The sequence below is a fragment of the Lissotriton helveticus genome, chromosome 8 (assembly GCF_964261635.1).
Source record: "Lissotriton helveticus chromosome 8, aLisHel1.1, whole genome shotgun sequence".
NCBI lineage: Eukaryota > Metazoa > Chordata > Amphibia > Caudata > Salamandridae > Lissotriton > Lissotriton helveticus.
In genome coordinates, this window is record NC_136069.1 from 72,261,106 (window position 1) to 72,285,111 (window position 24,006).

The 24,006-nt window shown below is 46.3% G+C and overlaps 1 protein-coding gene and 3 long non-coding RNA genes across 4 annotated transcripts in view; 2 read left to right on the forward strand and 2 right to left on the reverse strand.

Moving 5' to 3' along the window:
* Nucleotides 1–24,006, reverse strand: part of CFAP91 (cilia and flagella associated protein 91) — a 449,409-nt gene that overhangs the window by 185,701 nt on the left and 239,702 nt on the right. The gene's annotated exons all lie outside the window — the stretch shown is intronic.
* On the reverse strand, nucleotides 3,846–4,485 carry LOC144771464 (uncharacterized). Its single transcript, XR_013599290.1, has 3 exons — nucleotides 4,398–4,485; nucleotides 4,066–4,309; nucleotides 3,846–3,965 (listed from the first exon to the last, which is right to left on the reverse strand). It is a non-coding gene; the product is annotated as an uncharacterized LOC144771464 (long non-coding RNA).
* LOC144771465 (uncharacterized) lies at nucleotides 5,907–6,546 on the forward strand. Its single transcript, XR_013599291.1, has 3 exons — nucleotides 5,907–5,994; nucleotides 6,083–6,326; nucleotides 6,427–6,546. It is a non-coding gene; the product is annotated as an uncharacterized LOC144771465 (long non-coding RNA).
* Nucleotides 12,086–12,725, forward strand: LOC144771466 (uncharacterized). The gene is made up of 3 exons (XR_013599292.1): nucleotides 12,086–12,173; nucleotides 12,262–12,505; nucleotides 12,606–12,725. It is a non-coding gene; the product is annotated as an uncharacterized LOC144771466 (long non-coding RNA).

Here is a 24,006-nt window from a genome sequence, read left to right on the forward strand (position 1 = left end):
ATCGTTTTGTTTCTCCTAAATGAGAACATAGGCTTTGGAATAGGGACGTCAGTTTTGTCCGCTATCAGTGACCAATTTCTATTGATAATGTTTTTGACTTGGTGACTGATATGTGAGAAATTCGTGACAAACATAATTGGTTGTGGACCTTTTTGACTTTCCTCTTTTGGTTCGAAAAAATTTTCTCTGTTAAAATATTTCGCACGTTTATAGGCGTGCCTCACCATCCTTTTGGGATAGCCCCTCTCTAGGAATTTTGCTTTCAAGGTTGTTGCATGTCTATCATAGTCTGACATTGATGTACAGTTTCTTCTTAACCGAAGAAATTGTCCATAAGGAATATTGTTCTTCTGCGATGCTGGATGGTTGCTATCGAAGTGTAGCATACTGTTCCTATCCGTGGGCTTCGTATATAATTCAACAGTAAGATGGCCCTCAGTTTCTTTGATCATGATATCCAGAAATTCCACACAGTTCTTACTCATGTGTGAGGTAAATTTAAGATTGACATCACCTAAATTGAGCCAGATTAGAAAGTCATTCAGAGTCTCCATGTCTCCGGTCCATATGAAGAATATGTCGTCTATATACCGGCCCCATTCCGAGATGTTTTCATAGAATGGGGCGGTTCCGTTATAGATGTGTTTCTCTTCAAATTTCGAGACATATAGGCAGGCCAGGCTCGGCGCACAGGTAGCCCCCATGCTGGTCCCCTTTGTTTGCCTGAATAGTTCGTCCTTGTACATAAAGATATTGTTTTTGAGTATCAAAACTATACATTCCAGGATAAATACTTGGTGGTCTGTTATATCCTGATAATTGTTACACAAAATTTCTTCCATGATTGCTATAGTATCGTCCTGAGGAATATTAGTGTATAGCGCTTCGATGTCCAAAGTCACTAACACTTGAGTTTCTGGATTGAAAGCCAATCCTTCCACCTTTGCAATCATAGATGTTGTGTCCTTGATGTAAGCTTTTTGTTTCTGCACCAAGGGTTGTAGAAAGACTTCCACGTACTTGCTTAAGGGCTCAGTAAGTGATCCTATACAGGATACTATGGGTCTCATGGGGGGGTCAGAAGTATCTTTATGGATCTTCGGGAGACCGTATAGTGCTGGAATTAAGGGGTCCGTGTTCAACATAAATGCAAACTCATCTTCACATATGATGTCTTCATCTTTTGCTAATGTAAGCATTCTTCGTATGTCATCCTTCAAGCTCTCCCACTCTTCCCTGTTTGATTTCTGATAGTGTGACCTATTGTTTAGAAGTTTCAGCATTCTGTTGTCGTAATCTGTACTATCCATAATGACTACACTCCCTCCTTTGTCCGCTGGTTTTATTGTTAAAGTTACATTACTTTCAAGTGCTTTTAATGCCTTTTGCTCTTCTTTGGTTACATTTGAAGGTGTCCAGGTTTTTTGTTTAATTAGACTTTCTACACTTTTATCTACAGACCTCTCAAAAGCTTCCACATCTTTATGCACCATATTGATTGATGGAGTCCAGGTTGATTTGTTTTTCAAACCAGATTTATTTTCTTTTGGGAGCTTATCTTTCCCATCAAAAAAGATTTGTAGTCTTACTTTTCTAAAGAAGTGTTGTAAATCCCTCTCAAGGGCATATCTATCTACAGATGAACAAATAGCGTATCCTAAGCCCCTTTCAAATAGTTTAGTCTCTGTGGCTGATAGTTGATACTTAGAAAGATTTACTACTGCTCCTCTTTGGGAGTTCACTAATCCCATTGTTTCTGACTTCTGGTTCGTGGACGTTGAGGGTGTTGGGCTTGTACATATTGGGGTTGATGGTTGTAATTGTTTCGGCCTCTCCCTCTCCCTCGTTGTTGTCCAAATGTTTGGTTTCGTTTCTCTAAAAAAGACAAACCTTCTTTCAGAATTGGTTGTTGTTGTTGTTTACTCATATCCCCGTTTCTGTTCTTTTCATTAGTTGATTCACCATCTGAGTCTGTACTTGTGTATGATGAATCAAAAAACCTAACCCTTTTCCTGGGTTGATTTCTGGGTTGGTTCTGCCACTGTCTCCGGGATTGGAAATGCTCCCTAGGTCGCTCGTAAAAATCTTTTTGCAGATAGGGATACACGAATTCAGGGTTGTAATTTTCAATATCCTTTTTCAGTTTATTGCTTTTCTTTTTAATCAGGTAATCTTTGTATCCAGCTACATCGTTTTGAATCTCCTCTAGTTTGGCTTTCGCATCCTCTAATGCTGTGCTTTGCTGTAATTGGCTCTCTAATTCTTCTATTTCTTTTCTTTCGATTACCAGGAATTCATTAGCTGTTTCTATTATTAGTAGAATCCAATCTCTACTACACCGATTGGCTACGAGTGTCCATTTTTCTATGAATCTCCTGTCCGTTATAAAAATCCCGGGTTCATTCGTGACCTGGAGGCCCTTGGGTATGATCCCGTTTTTACAGTACTCTACTAAGAACTCCGCATGGAGTTCCGCCCTCACTGATTTCTTTTTTAAGTTCCAAAGTTTCTCCCATTGTTCCTCATCAGATTTATCTAACCTAATTGTTGTGGTGTTTCGGGATTTGCTATTTATCAGTTGGTTAAATTGATCTTCGGAAAAGCTGTATGTTTTAATTCCTTCCATTATTGTTACACACAATGATTATGATGTGGTGTTTTAAATTTTACCCACTCTGCTGATTTGCAGTATAATTACACACCTCCTCAGCTCACAAGCTGAGTGTAATATTATAAACAAAGGGAGGAGGACCCCGCACAGGCTGATTAGGGACTGGGGGGAAATATGAGTGTCAAAAAGAAAAAGTCCCAATTAAAGAAATGGACTTCAGAGGATGTATCCAGCGTTCAGTAAAGGTACTGAAAAAGTCTAACTATGGACAGCATGCCAGATAAATGGGCGGGAAAGGCAAAGATACAACAGAACATCAGGGACAATAATTCCACAATAGCAAATACTAGAAGCTATGACAATATCTGAGACATATCACAAAACTTGTTTGGTAAAAAACTCTTGTTTCAAATTTATTCACATAATCAAAATTACACAATCAATAATCATTCATATAAGTATTTATAAAAAACAATTAAAAAACATGTTCAATAGGACAAATATGCTTCATAAAATTTATACACAAAAAATTTTTTTAAAATTGAAAAGAATCACAAGGGTCGACGCGGCGTTTCGGTTTTTCTTATAGAACACCTTCTTCAGGACAGATTCTAAACAGTTAAGAAACATAGAGTTACCATCCATTTGATATCTTAATGTATCATTTGACAACACTGTCTCAGTTATCCCATTGTTCTCACATTTCACATCTCTGATTGTCACATATCTTTTTTTAAAAAACAACCATACTCGTTTTTATATAATTTGCCCAAATCGAACAACACTTCATTTTTTACATCAAGGAATTGTTACTTACATCGTATATTATACTCAGCCCCCGTCAATACTCAATTTTTATGCATGCTACGAAACTACACAATTTAACTATGTTTGCCTTTCCCTTGGAATTCTCTATTCCAATGCTGTTACTACGCAATCATTTGCATTTTATGCCTTATCTAATGTGGGCATACCTTTTTCCAGAGGAGTAAGAGTGGCTCTACTGGAGGGTAGTGCTTGGCCCCAAGTAGTTTCCAAGGGTTTTCTCGATGAATGAAAGATTTTTCACGATCTGCCGTGTTCAATTAGCAACTGTGATTAATCTGGAATAAGATATTTATTTTTAGGTGACCATCTTTTGGTGTTCTTAATTTGCATTTTTATTTCTGGTTTTTAATAAATCCCAGAAGGACATTCAAGTAACTTCATACCTCTTTCCTTTGGGTATTAAGCCAATATTTATTCCATAGCCCTCTGTATTTATAGGCAGGCTTCAGGAAGTCTTAATCAATGGGTTTCTCGATGAGAGACAAGAGTCACGATCTGCCGTGTACAATTAGCAAATGTGCTAGATCTAAAAAAAGATAGTTCTGTTTACATCACCATCTTTTGGAATTATTAATTTTTGTACCTAGTTTATAACATCTCAGGGAAACAATCACCTAATTCCATACCTCTTTTATTTGGATATTGGGCCAATATTCATTCCATAGCCATCTGTATTTCTAGGCGGACTTCAAGAAGTTTATGTGGACCTATAGAAATAGATATTCTCCTTAATATATATATTCCCAGGGCCCATCCTACATTTAATAATAATAGACATTCGCGCCATTGACCTTATACCTTTTGGTCTGCTATGTTCTTCCTGGGGGTTGCTGCCAGGAGGAGCCACCGTATTACTGGGATGGTTTTAATCTGAAAGATTTAATTAATCACTCAATTATACACTCTTTACATCACTCCTATTCACTATGGTCATATTGCCACACAGGAGGTCCCTTACCCAGTGTTTAGGGATTCATGCGCCGTCTTTTGACTTGATCCTCTTGGTTACCATTGAAGATCACCGGCCAACGTGTTGCATTACTGGGTATAGTCACGTGAATATATAGATTTCTGTGGATGTATAATACAAATATTGTTGGTAGGGAATCTTTCTTGATATCCTCTATTTGTTTCTTACTTATCCTATTTGTTGTCGACTTGATATATGTATCATTAGCAGTACTTTACTTGTCTTCATGTGTACATTTATACCCATAGGCACATTTTGCTGTTAGTTCTATTTCCTATTCGTTCCTCTACCCATTATAAGTACCCTTATTCCTAATTCTATATGTCCCTGAGTTAGGCTAATCTTTTCTCTCTCATTCTTACCTATTTTGATGTAGTCGGCCTCCCTGCTCCTGATTCCTGACAGCCCGTCGCCTCTGGTCGATTTCCAGAAAGTAAAATGAATTGCCGCTTTGTTTCCCAGTTTAAATATCTGCCGCGCTCTGATTGTGCGTTTGTTTTACCTCACCCGATTGGCTGCCATGTTGATTCTCCTAGAGACTGTTACTAGGGTGGGCATACGGCATTCCTCTCATCCGCGTATTGGCCCATGTCAATCACGTCGTACGAGCTCATTGGGGGAAACAGCAAAATGCGTTTCCAAGGTGATTTCCCTCCCCGCCTTCTATGCACGCTCATTGGGGGAAACAGCAAAATGCGTTTCCATGGCGATTTCCCTCCCCGCCTTCTATGCAAGGTTACGAGTTGCACTTTCTACCGCGAATTGGTTCCCGCTATTCCTGTGATTGGATGAGGGAACTTTATGCGTTTCTATGGTGATTTTCGCTCGTGTTCTTCAATGCACGGCTAGCGAGTGAATCGATATATTTACCATGTCGATTCCCATTGGTTAAGACTACCAATGCATTCCTACAGTAGTAAAAGCTCGTATTTTTCCTCATGCGCCTAATATTGTGAAAAAAGCTACTTACTCTATTCTATCAGTTGTTATATTATATTCAATAATTATAAAACCCCACCTTTTTTATATCTCAGCGTTTTATCTAAATGAGTTGCCCTACATCGATGCCACACAGGTTATGTCTTGCTGGGGTTAATTAAAATTACCATACCCATTGTGAGAATTTATTCTATGTTCATTTTGTAGATTGCCTAAAGTTATTTAAGACATACCGGGGAAAAAAAGATTTTTTGTATTCTAAGTCTCCGGGGACTCACAAGTTCAGATTCTAATTTTCTCCTCGAAGGGACATATAGAATTAGGAATAAGGGTACTTATAATGGGTAGAGGAACGAATAGGAAATAGAACTAACAGCAAAATGTGCCTATGGGTATAAATGTACACATGAAGACAAGTAAAGTACTGCTAATGATACATATATCAAGTCGACAACAAATAGGATAAGTAAGAAACAAATAGAGGATATCAAGAAAGATTCCCTACCAACAATATTTGTATTATACATCCACAGAAATCTATATATTCACGTGACTATACCCAGTAATGCAACACGTTGGCCGGTGATCTTCAATGGTAACCAAGAGGATCAAGTCAAAAGACGGCGCATGAATCCCTAAACACTGGGTAAGGGACCTCCTGTGTGGCAATATGACCATAGTGAATAGGAGTGATGTAAAGAGTGTATAATTGAGTGATTAATTAAATCTTTCAGATTAAAACCATCCCAGTAATACGGTGGCTCCTCCTGGCAGCAACCCCCAGGAAGAACATAGCAGACCAAAAGGTATAAGGTCAATGGCGCGAATGTCTATTATTATTAAATGTAGGATGGGCCCTGGGAATATATATATTAAGGAGAATATCTATTTCTATAGGTCCACATAAACTTCTTGAAGTCCGCCTAGAAATACAGATGGCTATGGAATGAATATTGGCCCAATATCCAAATAAAAGAGGTATGGAATTAGGTGATTGTTTCCCTGAGATGTTATAAACTAGGTACAAAAATTAATAATTCCAAAAGATGGTGATGTAAACAGAACTATCTTTTTTTAGATCTAGCACATTTGCTAATTGTACACGGCAGATCGTGACTCTTGTCTCTCATCGAGAAACCCATTGATTAAGACTTCCTGAAGCCTGCCTATAAATACAGAGGGCTATGGAATAAATATTGGCTTAATACCCAAAGGAAAGAGGTATGAAGTTACTTGAATGTCCTTCTGGGATTTATTAAAAACCAGAAATAAAAATGCAAATTAAGAACACCAAAAGATGGTCACCTAAAAATAAATATCTTATTCCAGATTAATCACAGTTGCTAATTGAACACGGCAGATCGTGAAAAATCTTTCATTCATCGAGAAAACCCTTGGAAACTACTTGGGGCCAAGCACTACCCTCCAGTAGAGCCACTCTTACTCCTCTGGAAAAAGGTATGCCCACATTAGATAAGGCATAAAATGCAAATGATTGCGTAGTAACAGCATTGGAATAGAGAATTCCAAGGGAAAGGCAAACATAGTTAAATTGTGTAGTTTCGTAGCATGCATAAAAATTGAGTATTGACGGGGGCTGAGTATAATATACGATGTAAGTAACAATTCCTTGATGTAAAAAATGAAGTGTTGTTCGATTTGGGCAAATTATATAAAAACGAGTATGGTTGTTTTTAAAAAAAAGATATGTGACAATCAGAGATGTGAAATGTGAGAACAATGGGATAACTGAGACAGTGTTGTCAAATGATACATTAAGATATCAAATGGATGGTAACTCTATGTTTCTTAACTGTTTAGAATCTGTCCTGAAGAAGGTGTTCTATAAGAAAAACCGAAACGCCGCGTCGACCCTTGTGATTCTTTTCAATTTTAAAAAAAATTTTTGTGTATAAATTTTATGAAGCATATTTGTCCTATTGAACATGTTTTTTAATTGTTTTTTATAAATACTTATATGAATGATTATTGATTGTGTAATTTTGATTATGTGAATAAATTTGAAACAAGAGTTTTTTACCAAACAAGTTTTGTGATATGTCTCAGATATTGTCATAGCTTCTAGTATTTGCTATTGTGGAATTATTGTCCCTGATGTTCTGTTGTATCTTTGCCTTTCCCGCCCATTTATCTGGCATGCTGTCCATAGTTAGACTTTTTCAGTACCTTTACTGAACGCTGGATACATCCTCTGAAGTCCATTTCTTTAATTGGGACTTTTTCTTTTTGACACTCATATTTCCCCCCAGTCCCTAATCAGCCTGTGCGGGGTCCTCCTCCCTTTGTTTATAATATTACACTCAGCTTGTGAGCTGAGGAGGTGTGTAATTATACTGCAAATCAGCAGAGTGGGTAAAATTTAAAACACCACATCATAATCATTGTGTGTAACAATAATGGAAGGAATTAAAACATACAGCTTTTCCGAAGATCAATTTAACCAACTGATAAATAGCAAATCCCGAAACACCACAACAATTAGGTTAGATAAATCTGATGAGGAACAATGGGAGAAACTTTGGAACTTAAAAAAGAAATCAGTGAGGGCGGAACTCCATGCGGAGTTCTTAGTAGAGTACTGTAAAAACGGGATCATACCCAAGGGCCTCCAGGTCACGAATGAACCCGGGATTTTTATAACGGACAGGAGATTCATAGAAAAATGGACACTCGTAGCCAATCGGTGTAGTAGAGATTGGATTCTACTAATAATAGAAACAGCTAATGAATTCCTGGTAATCGAAAGAAAAGAAATAGAAGAATTAGAGAGCCAATTACAGCAAAGCACAGCATTAGAGGATGCGAAAGCCAAACTAGAGGAGATTCAAAACGATGTAGCTGGATACAAAGATTACCTGATTAAAAAGAAAAGCAATAAACTGAAAAAGGATATTGAAAATTACAACCCTGAATTCGTGTATCCCTATCTGCAAAAAGATTTTTACGAGCGACCTAGGGAGCATTTCCAATCCCGGAGACAGTGGCAGAACCAACCCAGAAATCAACCCAGGAAAAGGGTTAGGTTTTTTGATTCATCATACACAAGTACAGACTCAGATGGTGAATCAACTAATGAAAAGAACAGAAACGGGGATATGAGTAAACAACAACAACAACCAATTCTGAAAGAAGGTTTGTCTTTTTTAGAGAAACGAAACCAAACATTTGGACAACAACGAGGGAGAGGGAGAGGCCGAAACAATTACAACCATCAACCCCAATATGTACAAGCCCAACACCCTCAACGTCCACGAACCAGAAGTCAGAAACAATGGGATTAGTGAACTCCCAAAGAGGAGCAGTAGTAAATCTTTCTAAGTATCAACTATCAGCCACAGAGACTAAACTATTTGAAAGGGGCTTAGGATACGCTATTTGTTCATCTGTAGATAGATATGCCCTTGAGAGGGATTTACAACACTTCTTTAGAAAAGTAAGACTACAAATCTTTTTTGATGGGAAAGATAAGCTCCCAAAAGAAAATAAATCTGGTTTGAAAAACAAATCAACTTGGACTCCATCAATCAATATGGTGCATAAAGATGTGGAAGCTTTTGAGAGGTCTGTAGATAAAAGTGTAGAAAGTCTAATTAAACAAAAAACCTGGACACCTTCAAATGTAACCAAAGAAGAGCAAAAGGCATTAAAAGCACTTGAAAGTAATGTAACTTTAACAATAAAACCAGCGGACAAAGGAGGGAGTGTAGTCATTATGGATAGTACAGATTACGACAACAGAATGCTGAAACTTCTAAACAATAGGTCACACTATCAGAAATCAAACAGGGAAGAGTGGGAGAGCTTGAAGGATGACATACGAAGAATGCTTACATTAGCAAAAGATGAAGACATCATATGTGAAGATGAGTTTGCATTTATGTTGAACACGGACCCCTTAATTCCAGCACTATACGGTCTCCCGAAGATCCATAAAGATACTTCTGACCCCCCCATGAGACCCATAGTATCCTGTATAGGATCACTTACTGAGCCCTTAAGCAAGTACGTGGAAGTCTTTCTACAACCCTTGGTGCAGAAACAAAAAGCTTACATCAAGGACACAACATCTATGATTGCAAAGGTGGAAGGATTGGCTTTCAATCCAGAAACTCAAGTGTTAGTGACTTTGGACATCGAAGCGCTATACACTAATATTCCTCAGGACGATACTATAGCAATCATGGAAGAAATTTTGTGTAACAATTATCAGGATATAACAGACCACCAAGTATTTATCCTGGAATGTATAGTTTTGATACTCAAAAACAATATCTTTATGTACAAGGACGAACTATTCAGGCAAACAAAGGGGACCAGCATGGGGGCTACCTGTGCGCCGAGCCTGGCCTGCCTATATGTCTCGAAATTTGAAGAGAAACACATCTATAACGGAACCGCCCCATTCTATGAAAACATCTCGGAATGGGGCCGGTATATAGACGACATATTCTTCATATGGACCGGAGACATGGAGACTCTGAATGACTTTCTAATCTGGCTCAATTTAGGTGATGTCAATCTTAAATTTACCTCACACATGAGTAAGAACTGTGTGGAATTTCTGGATATCATGATCAAAGAAACTGAGGGCCATCTTACTGTTGAATTATATACGAAGCCCACGGATAGGAACAGTATGCTACACTTCGATAGCAACCATCCAGCATCGCAGAAGAACAATATTCCTTATGGACAATTTCTTCGGTTAAGAAGAAACTGTACATCAATGTCAGACTATGATAGACATGCAACAACCTTGAAAGCAAAATTCCTAGAGAGGGGCTATCCCAAAAGGATGGTGAGGCACGCCTATAAACGTGCGAAATATTTTAACAGAGAAAATTTTTTCGAACCAAAAGAGGAAAGTCAAAAAGGTCCACAACCAATTATGTTTGTCACGAATTTCTCACATATCAGTCACCAAGTCAAAAACATTATCAATAGAAATTGGTCACTGATAGCGGACAAAACTGACGTCCCTATTCCAAAGCCTATGTTCTCATTTAGGAGAAACAAAACGATTCGGAACTCCCTTGTGCATACATACAGGGACACTCCGAAAACTTCACAAACAACAATTGATGGCAACCCTTTACCCACAGGGACACATCCGTGTATGGGTTGTGTGAATTGCACAAGTATCATCAAAGGCAATAAAATCATAGTCAACGATAGATCTGTAAATATTAAAAGCTTTATAAACTGTAGGACCAAAAATGCAATTTATCTGATCCAATGTCCCTGTCAGAAGTCCTATGTGGGAGAGACATCAAGGGAAATCAGGCTCCGTTTAAATGAACACCGTTCTGCCCTCAGAACAAACAAAACAGGAGCACCTCTCACTGAACATTGGAAGGCAGCCGGCCATGGTCTTGAGGACCTAAAATGGTGTGGACTAGAGAGGATAACAGTCAGTAAAAGAGGAGGCAACTATAATGACAAAAGGAAGAAAAGAGAACAATTCTACATGTCTACCCTCAACAGTGTGAGAACGGGTCTTAATTCAAGAGAGGACTGGGAGAAAATTATCAAGTAAACCGACCAGCCTTCGAGGAGAAAATTAGAATCTGAACTTGTGAGTCCCCGGAGACTTAGAATACAAAAAATCTTTTTTTCCCCGGTATGTCTTAAATAACTTTAGGCAATCTACAAAATGAACATAGAATAAATTCTCACAATGGGTATGGTAATTTTAATTAACCCCAGCAAGACATAACCTGTGTGGCATCGATGTAGGGCAACTCATTTAGATAAAACGCTGAGATATAAAAAAGGTGGGGTTTTATAATTATTGAATATAATATAACAACTGATAGAATAGAGTAAGTAGCTTTTTTCACAATATTAGGCGCATGAGGAAAAATACGAGCTTTTACTACTGTAGGAATGCATTGGTAGTCTTAACCAATGGGAATCGACATGGTAAATATATCGATTCACTCGCTAGCCGTGCATTGAAGAACACGAGCGAAAATCACCATAGAAACGCATAAAGTTCCCTCATCCAATCACAGGAATAGCGGGAACCAATTCGCGGTAGAAAGTGCAACTCGTAACCTTGCATAGAAGGCGGGGAGGGAAATCGCCATGGAAACGCATTTTGCTGTTTCCCCCAATGAGCGTGCATAGAAGGCGGGGAGGGAAATCACCTTGGAAACGCATTTTGCTGTTTCCCCCAATGAGCTCGTACGACGTGATTGACATGGGCCAATACGCGGATGAGAGGAATGCCGTATGCCCACCCTAGTAACAGTCTCTAGGAGAATCAACATGGCAGCCAATCGGGTGAGGTAAAACAAACGCACAATCAGAGCGCGGCAGATATTTAAACTGGGAAACAAAGCGGCAATTCATTTTACTTTCTGGAAATCGACCAGAGGCGACGGGCTGTCAGGAATCAGGAGCAGGGAGGCCGACTACATCAAAATAGGTAAGAATGAGAGAGAAAAGATTAGCCTAACTCAGGGACATATAGAATTAGGAATAAGGGTACTTATAATGGGTAGAGGAACGAATAGGAAATAGAACTAACAGCAAAATGTGCCTATGGGTATAAATGTACACATGAAGACAAGTAAAGTACTGCTAATGATACATATATCAAGTCGACAACAAATAGGATAAGTAAGAAACAAATAGAGGATATCAAGAAAGATTCCCTACCAACAATATTTGTATTATACATCCACAGAAATCTATATATTCACGTGACTATACCCAGTAATGCAACACGTTGGCCGGTGATCTTCAATGGTAACCAAGAGGATCAAGTCAAAAGACGGCGCATGAATCCCTAAACACTGGGTAAGGGACCTCCTGTGTGGCAATATGACCATAGTGAATAGGAGTGATGTAAAGAGTGTATAATTGAGTGATTAATTAAATCTTTCAGATTAAAACCATCCCAGTAATACGGTGGCTCCTCCTGGCAGCAACCCCCAGGAAGAACATAGCAGACCAAAAGGTATAAGGTCAATGGCGCGAATGTCTATTATTATTAAATGTAGGATGGGCCCTGGGAATATATATATTAAGGAGAATATCTATTTCTATAGGTCCACATAAACTTCTTGAAGTCCGCCTAGAAATACAGATGGCTATGGAATGAATATTGGCCCAATATCCAAATAAAAGAGGTATGGAATTAGGTGATTGTTTCCCTGAGATGTTATAAACTAGGTACAAAAATTAATAATTCCAAAAGATGGTGATGTAAACAGAACTATCTTTTTTTAGATCTAGCACATTTGCTAATTGTACACGGCAGATCGTGACTCTTGTCTCTCATCGAGAAACCCATTGATTAAGACTTCCTGAAGCCTGCCTATAAATACAGAGGGCTATGGAATAAATATTGGCTTAATACCCAAAGGAAAGAGGTATGAAGTTACTTGAATGTCCTTCTGGGATTTATTAAAAACCAGAAATAAAAATGCAAATTAAGAACACCAAAAGATGGTCACCTAAAAATAAATATCTTATTCCAGATTAATCACAGTTGCTAATTGAACACGGCAGATCGTGAAAAATCTTTCATTCATCGAGAAAACCCTTGGAAACTACTTGGGGCCAAGCACTACCCTCCAGTAGAGCCACTCTTACTCCTCTGGAAAAAGGTATGCCCACATTAGATAAGGCATAAAATGCAAATGATTGCGTAGTAACAGCATTGGAATAGAGAATTCCAAGGGAAAGGCAAACATAGTTAAATTGTGTAGTTTCGTAGCATGCATAAAAATTGAGTATTGACGGGGGCTGAGTATAATATACGATGTAAGTAACAATTCCTTGATGTAAAAAATGAAGTGTTGTTCGATTTGGGCAAATTATATAAAAACGAGTATGGTTGTTTTTTAAAAAAAGATATGTGACAATCAGAGATGTGAAATGTGAGAACAATGGGATAACTGAGACAGTGTTGTCAAATGATACATTAAGATATCAAATGGATGGTAACTCTATGTTTCTTAACTGTTTAGAATCTGTCCTGAAGAAGGTGTTCTATAAGAAAAACCGAAACGCCGCGTCGACCCTTGTGATTCTTTTCAATTTTAAAAAATTTTTTGTGTATAAATTTTATGAAGCATATTTGTCCTATTGAACATGTTTTTTAATTGTTTTTTATAAATACTTATATGAATGATTATTGATTGTGTAATTTTGATTATGTGAATAAATTTGAAACAAGAGTTTTTTACCAAACAAGTTTTGTGATATGTCTCAGATATTGTCATAGCTTCTAGTATTTGCTATTGTGGAATTATTGTCCCTGATGTTCTGTTGTATCTTTGCCTTTCCCGCCCATTTATCTGGCATGCTGTCCATAGTTAGACTTTTTCAGTACCTTTACTGAACGCTGGATACATCCTCTGAAGTCCATTTCTTTAATTGGGACTTTTTCTTTTTGACACTCATATTTCCCCCCAGTCCCTAATCAGCCTGTGCGGGGTCCTCCTCCCTTTGTTTATAATATTCCGGGTGGAAGACAAGGATCTCAGTTAGATGTGTTTTGCTACCGTCTGCCTTCCATTTTGCGTTTGCAGCATGGGCGTGAGCTGCTACACCAAGATCGGACGGAGCTTTGTGCGTTGCTGGATTTCTGCCGTCGCCTGGCGTGTTAGAGCTGGGGTTGGTGCTTTGGTTGGCGTTAGTTGCTTAAATATTGTTTGCGTTTCTCGTGGCCAGATTGTCATTGACTGCTCAGATTGGCTGTGGGCAGAGTGAATAGTCACGGTTGTCGTAAGTGTGGCCCTAGTTTGATCGTCTTGCGATTGGCTTGACGTGTGGCCTGTGGGTGTTTCCCTTGCCCCCTCCTTGGTGATCAGTGAGATGGGTTTTTTGATTGCTGCTGAGGTTAGATGGACCTGGTTGGTGCACTCAGCGGGATTGACCGTTCGATGAGAGGCTTCCCTGATTGACGATGTCAGGGCTGCCAATTGACATTCAGTCACCGGCTCCTACGTTGCAAATGACTCAATATGTGTGCTGGCTGGCACTTGTCGCCGTTGTTATATATGTGTCTGAATTTCCAAGTGAGTTGGCAGCCGGTTGAGTTTGGGTCCCTTGGCCTTCCTGGCGCAGCGGACTGCTAATTGTGTTTTGCGACTGAGTTAGGCTGGTAGCTACTGGAATTTCCCCTTCTAAGGGGTTGACCGTATTTGTGGTCTCCAGGAGTTTTCCGACAGCGCCAGAGAATATAGGGAAGAGTTTTGTTGTAGTTGTCGACAGATTTTGCTTGCGTCCTTTTCTTTTTTATTGTCGTCGTTGTTTTGCGTTAAGTTTTTTTGGAGACACCGATCTCTTCTGGGTAGGTTCCTCATTTGCGGGGGATTCCTGGCCGATTGAATTTGTGTCATATGGTTTGCTGCTGATGTAGCTATCTGCAAAGTTCAGGGGGCCCGTTTCCTTGAGAGGTTTGCCTCTGTGCAGCAACTTTATGTCCACTATTAGATCGGTTAACATTGAAGGCAGTGTAGCTAGTTTGTCTACTGCCTGATTGCAATTGCAGCTTAAGTACGTGTTTGTTTGTGCTCTTTGTATCAAGATGTTCAAATTACCTAGCTTGTCGTCAATCCCCGCAGTGAAGACTGCCAGTGTGTTGAGGAGATTAGGTTGAAGGTCAATTTTGTCCGATTGGTATTGCAGGGCTTCTACGGCTAGCTGAATTGTATTTAAGAGGGAGGTCCAGGCTCCGGTGTTGTGATCTTTTCCCTGCTCTCTCTCATTTGCTCCAGTGTTATGATCTTTTCCCTGCTCTCTCTCTTTTGCAGATTGGAGATTCGCAGTTGGGGCAGTGTTGCTAATATTGTTGTCAACCAGAGGTGAGTTGAGGGAAAACGGGTCTTTGTGGTCTGGGTTGTTGATTATTGACGTGTCCTCTCGCCCTTGTGCATTCGGGTAAGACGGTATAGCCCTGCATTCAGCTTCCCGGCTGGAATTGTGTTGACTGGAATTGTGCTGGCTGAAAGCCACGCTAAATGCTGCGCTGCACGAGAAACTTGGTGCTGAGGCATGATTGCCCGGTTCTGTGAGTGGTGAGGCGCCTGTGCTAGCCGAGTTGGCTTTTATGGAAATACTATGGTTGGGGCTCCTGAAATGTTCGCCCTGGTCTAGTTGAATATCCTTGGGCGTAGCCGGAGATTGTGTCTTTGTCGTTGTTGGAGGCTGTGGACCAGCCCCTACTTCCCCCATACTTGAACAACTGTCTAGGGGGACCGGGTTATTGAGTTTGTCTACTACTTTCGCCTCTGAAGTAGATTTTAGGTTAGATGTAATCTCCTCCGATAATGGTCTTGGGGTGCAGGTGGCTAAGTGAGCAGGTGGTAGCTGCTGTTTGCAGGTGGAATCAGGGGACTTTCCTAATACAGGAGAGGACTCTGGGGGCTCGAGTGATGCGCTTGCACTTGTGCACCTATTCTTTGGAGTGCCACTATGATGAGAATCGGCCGTGGCAGTGAAGGTTCCCTGAAATATCCCCAGGCACCAGACTAGATCTGGAAATATTCTCAGCACTGCTCCGGCGCGGCGCTAGGAGGCGCCGCCTGACTCCACGCTGGCTTTGTTCCACAACAAAAGTGACAGAGTGGAGCCGCATATAAGTACTAACTCAGCACACTGATGTTAGATTCTTTTTAAATCTTTTTTGATTTGAATTTAAACATTTTTCAGGGAAGAAAAATACATAATCCTCGATTGAGATGAGTGCAGAGACATACATGTTGTTAGTTTCACATATGCAGTTTCAGCTGGCACATGGAAAGTCTCATTATGAACAAGTATCCTGTTGATACTGGGTTATATTGAGGGCAGCATGTTCAATTATGTATGGAAGCCTACCCCTTTGTGGTGGCATTTCCTTTGGATGTATATGTGGGGAATGGGTTGTAAGTGGGAAGTAACTTATTGAACTGGGAAGTTGGGTTATTAATAGGGCTGGGAGTAGTTTGCGTAGTGCCACTACACACACTACGCAGCATTTTAGAAAACAAATCATGGAAAACGAGGGCGCGTCCTGAGGGTCCGTGTGCCCAGGACAGGGGTCTTTCGTGCCTGGGCAGACTCCCTGATCTCCCCGGCCTGGTTGGAGCCCAGGAGCCCTGCAGCCCTGTATCCCTGGAGCCTCGGAGCCCTGGAGCCTCGGAGCCCTGCGGCCCCCGAGCCCTGCAGCCCCGGAGCCCTGGAAGGGCAGGCGGGAGCCCTCCCGCAGGGGCTCGGGGCAGGCTGATGGGCGTCATGTCGGTCCGGCCATCTGGTCGCACCTTTCCACTCGGCCATCTGGTCGCACCCAATGCTTCCCATTGGGGCAACCAGATGGCCGGGCTTCCCTGGAAGTCCCGATGAGGTGCCATTCGCCTCCCGGATCCCAGCCAGGGCTCCAGGAGATCGGGCACGTTGCCGCCCTGGGTCCCCTCCGTCACTCGGCAAGCACGGGTTCCCAGAAAGAGGGGTAGCTTTCCTCCGGATTACTAGGACCAGATGGGCGATGACCGGGCAACAACTCCCAGGCGTCCGGGGCTCCCTCTTCCAGCCCGCGGCGTGGCAAAGTACCCGGGACGGACTCCATGGGTCCCGGGCAGTCCTCCCGTGCCTGAGGCCCAGCGTGGGGTTTCAGAGCCCCCCTGAGCCCTGCGGCCCGGAGCCCTGCGGACCAGGAGCCCTGCAGCCCGGGAGCCCTGGAGCCCGGGAGCCCTGGAGCCCCGGAGCCCTGCAGCCCCGAGCCCTGGAGCCCCCGGAGCCCTGCAGCCCCGAGCCCTGGAGTCCCGGAGCCTTGCAGCCCCGGAGCCCTGGAGCCTCGGAGCCCTGCAGCCCCGGAACCCTGCAGCCCTGCAGCCCCGGATCCCTGGAGCCTCGGAGCCCTGCGGCCCCCGAGCCCTGCAGTCCCGGAGCCCTGGAAGGGCAGGCGAGAGCCCTCCCGATGAGGCTCGGGGCAGGCTGATTGGCGTCATGTCGGTCCCGGCCATCTGGTCACACCTGTCTACTCGGCCATCTGGTCGCACCCAATGCTTCCCAATGGGGCGACCAGATGGCCGGGCTTCCCTGGAAGACCCGATGAGGTGCCATTCGCCTCCCTGATCCCAGCCAGGGCTCCAGGAGGTCGGGCACGTTGGCGTCCTGGGTCCCCTCCGTCACTCGGCACGCACGTGTTCACAGAAAGAGGGGTAGTCACAGAAAGAGGGGTAGCCTTCCTCCGGATTACTATGGGCAAGGGTATGCCCGGACACCCTTCCGGGGCTGGCGGTTCCCTGCCGGGGACCAGATGGGCGATGACCGGGCAACACCTCCCAGGCGTCCGGTGCTTCCTCCTCCAGCCCGCGGCATGGCAAAGTACCCGGGACGGGCTCCATAGGTCCCGGGCAGTCCTCCCCATGCCTGAGGCCCAGCGTGGGGCTTCAGAGCCCCCCCTGAGCCCTGCGGCCCCGGAGCCCTGGAGCCCTGCGTCCCCGGAGCCCTGGAGCCCTGCAGCCTCCGAGCCCCGGAGCCCTTCAGCCCGGGAGCCCTGCAGCCCAGGAGCCCTGCAGTCCTGCAGCCCTGGAGCCCCCGGAGGCCTGCAGCCCCCGGAGCCCTGCAGCCCCAGAGCCCTGGAGTCCCGGAGCCCTGCAGCCCCGGAGCCCTGCAGACCCAGAGCCCTGGAGCCCTGCAGCCCCGGAGCCCCGGAGCCCAGCAGCCCTGCAGCCCCGGAGCCCTGCAGCCCCCGAGCCCTGCAGCCCCGGATCCCTGGAGCCTCGGAGCCCTGGAGCCTCGGAGCCCTGCGGCCCCCGAGCCCTGCATCCCCAGAGCCCTGCATCCCCAGAGATCTGGAAGGGCAGGCGGGAGCCCTCTCGTGGAGGTTCGGGGCAGGCTGATTGACGTCATGTCGGTCCCGGCCATCTGGTCGCACCTTTCCACTCGGCCATCTGGTCGCACCCCATGCTTCCCAATGGGGCGACCAGATGGCCGGGCTTCCCTTGAAGTCCCGATGAGGTGCCATTCGCCTCCCGGATCCCAGCCAGGGCTCCAGGAGGTCGGGCACGTTGGCGCCCTGGGTCCCCTCCGTCACTCGGCAAGCACGGGTTCCCAGAAAGAGGGGTAGCCGTCCTCCGGATTACTAGGGGCAAGGGTATGCCCGGACATCCTTACGGGGCTGGCGGTTCCCTGCCGGGGACCAGATGGGCGATGACCGGGCAACACCTCTCAGGCGTCCGGGGCTCCCTCCTCCAGCCCGCGGCGTGGCAAAGTACCTGGGACGGGCTCCATGGGTCCCGGGCAGTCCTTCCCGTGCCTGAGGCCCAGCGTGGGGTTTTAGAGCCCCCCCCCCCGAGACCTGCAGCCCCGGAGCCCTGCGGCCCCGGAGTCCTGGAGACCTGCGGCCCAGGAGCCCTGCAGCCTGGGAGCCCCGGGAGCCCCGGGAGCCCTGCAGCCCTGGAGCCCTGCAGCCCCGGAGCCCTGGAGTCCTGCAGCCCCGGAGCCCTGGAGCCTCGGAGCCCTGCAGCCCCGGAGCCCTGCAGCCTCGGATCCCTGGAGCCTCGGAGCCCTGGGGCCTCAGAGCCCTGGAGCCTCGGAGCCCTGGAGCCTCGGAGCCCTGCGGCCCCCGAGCCCTGCAGCCCCGGAGCCCTGGAAGGGCAGACGGGAGCCCTCCCTTGGAGGCTCGGGGCAGACAGATTGGCATCATGTCGATCCCGGCCATCTGGTCGCACCTTTCCACTCGACCATCTGGTCGCACCCAATGCTTCCCAAAGGGGCGACCAGATGTCCGGGCTTCCCTGGAAGTCCCGATGAGGTGCCATTCACCTCTCAGAACCCAGCCAGGGCTCCAGGAGGTCGGTCACGTTCGCGCCTAGGGTCCCCTGAGCCGTGCGGTGCGCACTTGTTCCCAGAAAGAGGAGTAGCCTTCCTCCGGATTACTAGGGACAAGGCACTCTGGGACCCCTCTCGGCCTGTGTGTACACACAAAGGGGGTCCTCAGCCGGCAGTTGGACGGGCCAGGATGCCGCCCCAGCCCCGAGTCCATCCCCGGGCCTGCCGTGTGGCAGGATGCCCTGGACGGGGTCCGGGAGGGCCCGGGGAGGTTTCCCCTGCACCTCCGGGACTGGGGGCCCCCTTACTGGCTCCAGGGCTTGGGCCGGGTGCTCCGGCGTTGGGCCTCGTCCCCCGGCCTGCCGGCATTGCCAAAGGCCCGGGACGTGGGTCTGTTGTGCCTGGGGAGCCTCCCCTTGCTTGGCTGGTTCCAGGAGCTCCGGCCTGTGCCCCCCCGATGGCCCTGGGGAGGGCGGCCTCCCCACCCGGGGCTCCGTCCTGGGTCCTGCCGCGTGGCAGGGTGCCCGGGGAGGCTCCCCCTGCGCCTCCAGGCTCGGGGCCCCCGCTGGGGCCAGGGGCCCGGCCGGGCCCCGGGTCGGGTGCTCTGGCCCTGGGCCCTGTCCCCCGGCCTGCCGCACTGCCAAAGGCCTGGGACGGGGTTCCGTTGTGCCCGGGGAGCCTACCCTTGCTTGGCTGGGTTCAGGAGCTCCATCCGGGGCCCCTGAGTGCCCCGGGGAGGGCGGCCTCGTCACCTGGGTCCTGCCCCGTAGCAGGGTGCCCGGGATGGTGTCCTGCAGGCCCGGGGAGGCTTCCCCTGTGCCTCCGGGCCTGGGAGGCCTCGCTGGGTCCAGGGGCCCCGCCAGGCCCCGGGTCGGGTGCTCGGGCCCCGGGCCCTGTCCCCGGGCCTGCCGCACTGCCAAAGGCCCGGGATGGGGTTCCGTTGTGCCCGGGCAGGCCTCCCCTGCTTGTCAAGGTGTGCGCGGGCTCCCTGTTCTACTGCCAGTTGTATTTTGGTCAGGGCGACTCATCGGTGCCCGCTGCCCCATATTAGGGTGCTTAGGAGTGTGTCCAGTTCTTGAAAGAAAGAACAGGGGGGGTACAGAAACGTTTGCGGAATGGTAAAGAAGACTTGGGTCCAAGGCCATTTTGGCTAACGTGATTTTGCCTAAGGGGGTTAATGGGAGGGCCTTCCAGAAGCCTATAGAGGTGCGAATGCTCATCAGCGCTTTACGATGATTACCATCATATATGTCTTGTGGGGTGTGGTAGAGTCGTCCGCTTAGGTCGCGGGGGTGTGGGTACTCAATGTAAGGCCGAAGCCTCCAATGCATACCTCCTGTGGGGAAGGTTGGGAGTGAGTTGGTATCTAGTGGACTTTGTCCAGTTAACTTTTAGGCCGGCCACTGCCGCAAAGTCTGCAAATTTGGTGGATATGGGTGTTAGATCCATTGTGGTGTTGAGTACATAAAGTAGTAGATCGTCTGCATATAAGGATACACTATGCGTGACACCTGCCAGTGGAATACCCCATTCCCTGCCCTCCTCCTGAAGGCAAACCGCCAATGGTTCCATCGCCAGGGTGAAGAGCAGGGGGGAGAGTGGGCAGCCCTGCCACATGCCTCTAGATACTGAAAATGGGGGTGATATGTGGCTGACTAGTCGGACTCTGGAGGAGGGGATCATGTAAATTAGCCTTTTGTATGCTCGCAATGTTGGGGCCATTCCCATACGTTGGAGTACAACAAAGAGATATGGCCAGGATAGGGTTTCAAAGGCTTTCTCCAGCTCCAGGACCATGCTCGCGGCACAGGGGTAGCAGTCCCGCACCTGATCCTGAACATTTAACAGCCGTCGGATATTTTGGGACATGTATCTGCCTGGGATAAACCTACATTGATCTGGGTGTACCAGTGTTGGAAAGATTAAAGCATAGCGATCTGCAAATATCTTGCCGCAGATTTTACAGTCTGCTGATAGCAGTGCGATTAGACCATAGGATCCTAGTTGACGTGGGTCACGGTCTGGCTTTAGGAAATATACAATCAGTGATTCTCTGAGAGAATTCAGGAGTTCCCTATCCTCCAATGCCGCCCCATATATGTCTACTAACCGCGGTACCAGGAGCATGGAGAAAGTTTGATAATATTCCAGTGGTAGGCCATCAAGACCCGGGGCCTTTTTTCACGCCAGGGCCTGTATCTCCTGTGTCATGTCTGCAGATGTGATTACTGGGTCGAGGGCAGTCCTGTTGGGTGGGGCGATGTGAAGCAATGGCTGGGCGACAAGGAACCGGTCTATTTTCGTAGGATCTGCCTGTCTGGGAGCTGTGTATATCTCTGTGTAGTAAGTACAAAATGCTTGAGTGATGTTTTCTTGGGAGAGGGCTCTTGTTCCTGCGGGGGTGATTATTTCGGTTATGTGTCGTGAGTGGTTGTCTTGCCAGATGAGCAATTCCAGCAGTGTTCTGCCCTGTCTCCTTCTCTGTGTACCCTGGCAGCATGTGCTCTGAAGTTGTATCGTCTTAGGTGTGCTAACACTTTTGCGTATGTGGGTTTAGCGCCCGCTACCTGAGTCGGTGAAGCGTCGTCCCTACCCCAGACATTTGCCGGATACATGCCCCCCTTATTATGACTTTAAATGCATCCTACTCTAGCATTCTTGTGGTCGCCGTATTGGCATTTTCAATGAAGTAGTTCCGAATATTTCTATCTTGTTCAATGCAAAATACTTGATCCTCTAGGCATTCGCGTGGTAGGCACCAAGTTGTGACTGTGGGTGGAGGTTGGCTGCCAGGCTAGGGTGATTATATGCATGTCGTGATCGGAGCGGACACACCATAAGTACTCTGCACTCTGGATCATGGGAATAAATGGGGGTGTACATAAGAATCTATCTAAGCGTACCCGGAGGTAGTGGGGAATGGAGTGGAAGGAGTAGAATTTAGCTGTAGGGTGTCTGCTGCGCTAGGCATCCGCTAGTGACCAGTGGTGTCCCCATGTGTTATATCATTTTGTTGGTCGGATGTGGCATGTGTGACCTGTCCATGAGAGATTCAATACACAGTTATAATGGCGATGTGGTAAACTGGGTGAGAATGCCTGAAAGGGCATCCCAGAATTTCCCTTGTTCAGAGTTTGGTGCATAAATGCTGCCTATAAGGATTGGTTGGCCATCTAGGAATCCCTCCATTAGGGGATAGCATCCCTCCGTATCTACTGCCCTGTGTGTTTCCTGAAGTGATTTGTAGGATCCGTGTAGGTGGTGAGGACTAGAGCTGCGTTACCTCCTGCTATTTATGGTGCTTTTTGTCCCAGACAGTGGTGTAGTGGCGGCAGAATGTGTAGTGAGAGTGGATGTATGTTAGTGACTGCATTTAAAATAAGTGTGTCCGCAGTTTACGAGTCACTAAGGGTGGAGTCACAAATTCTGCTTGGGATGTGTTCGTATCACTAACCTCCTCTTCTGAAGTAAAGATGTGTAGACCCGTCTCGTCAGCTGTGGCCACTGTGGTTGGCCCTAGGTCCACCGCCGCTTGTAGGGTCTTTCTGCGTTCCGCAATGATCTGCTCCAAATAGGGGGATACTGCGACAGAATTCCGAGGCAGGAATTTGGAACATAGCTTGATTTTCTTGCCGCCGCGGCAATTTGGAACATAGCTTGATTTTCTTGCCGCAGCGGCGTCTATTCTTGAGTGTTTGTGATTGTTCATTAAGCTTTGAGTCCGGGTGTGAGGTGCAGTGGTGATGCTGCTCCACCCACTCACATGCTTCAGCATAGTCTGTGAAGAATATAGTGGTCCCATTGTGCATTATCTTAAGGTGCGCTGGGAATAACAGCGAGTATTGGATTCCTCTTTTTTCAAAGACAACGCTTTACTTCCAGGAATGAGGATTGCTGATGTTGCACTGCCTGTGAGTAATCAGGGAAGAGCATGATGTGTTTCTCTTTGACTTGGATAGGCCCATGTTGTCTGGCTGTGCGGAGTACTGCATCTCTGTCCCGGTACTGAAGGAGCTTCGCAAGTAGCAGGCGAGGGGCGGAACCTGGAGGTAGGCGGTGGGCCGGCACCCTGTGCACTATCGTCACTGAGAAGAGGGTGGGTGCAACCTGCGACCTTGTCAGCCAATTTGCGATGGTCATCGTGCAGCAGATTGAGATCCATGGCCAGGGCCCTGAATCTCTTCCATGGTGACCCTGGAATATTCAATGGCTGCTAGTACCTTGTCTAGCTTATCAGCCATGGAAAGGGTGGATGGCGTTCCTGTGTCTTCTTGTTGGCTTTTAGTCATCTGTGGATGACTCTGCATTGGGGTGAACCCCTGTGGTCCAGCGTAATCTCCCCAGAGTTTTACTGGGATTGATGTGCCTTGTCACTGTGTCGTACAATATTTGCTTGGAATTGTCCTTCTTTCAGGGGGTGAGCTGTGTAGTTTGTGGGCTCCGTGCCTCTTTCTGGTGTAGAGTCAGCCATGGGTCCACGAGGGAGCACCTCCACATGTTCTTTGTCGGGGGACAGGTTTCTATATAGGTGAGATTCTGGGTTGCCCGATTGTCTGAGGCTCTGTTTTGTCGTCACGGCCTGGGGCCTTGTCTCGTAACGCTGCACCTCGCTTTTGGTGCCGTGGTGTCCGTTTGTATTTAGTCGGTCATGCCCTTGTAATGTACTGGGCTACATTGGGTTTGTGGAAGCCCCGCCGGTGCAGTAGAGGAGTCTTGGTGGGGGACCCCTGCTGGAGGGTGAGCGCTGTGCTCACGTTCTCTGGGGAGGATTGTTGCGCTGTCTCAGCAGAAATAAAGGTGGGTGCTGTCGATGGGGAGTACATCACACAGTTTCAACCCCCTAATGGGTGATCCTCGCGAGTAC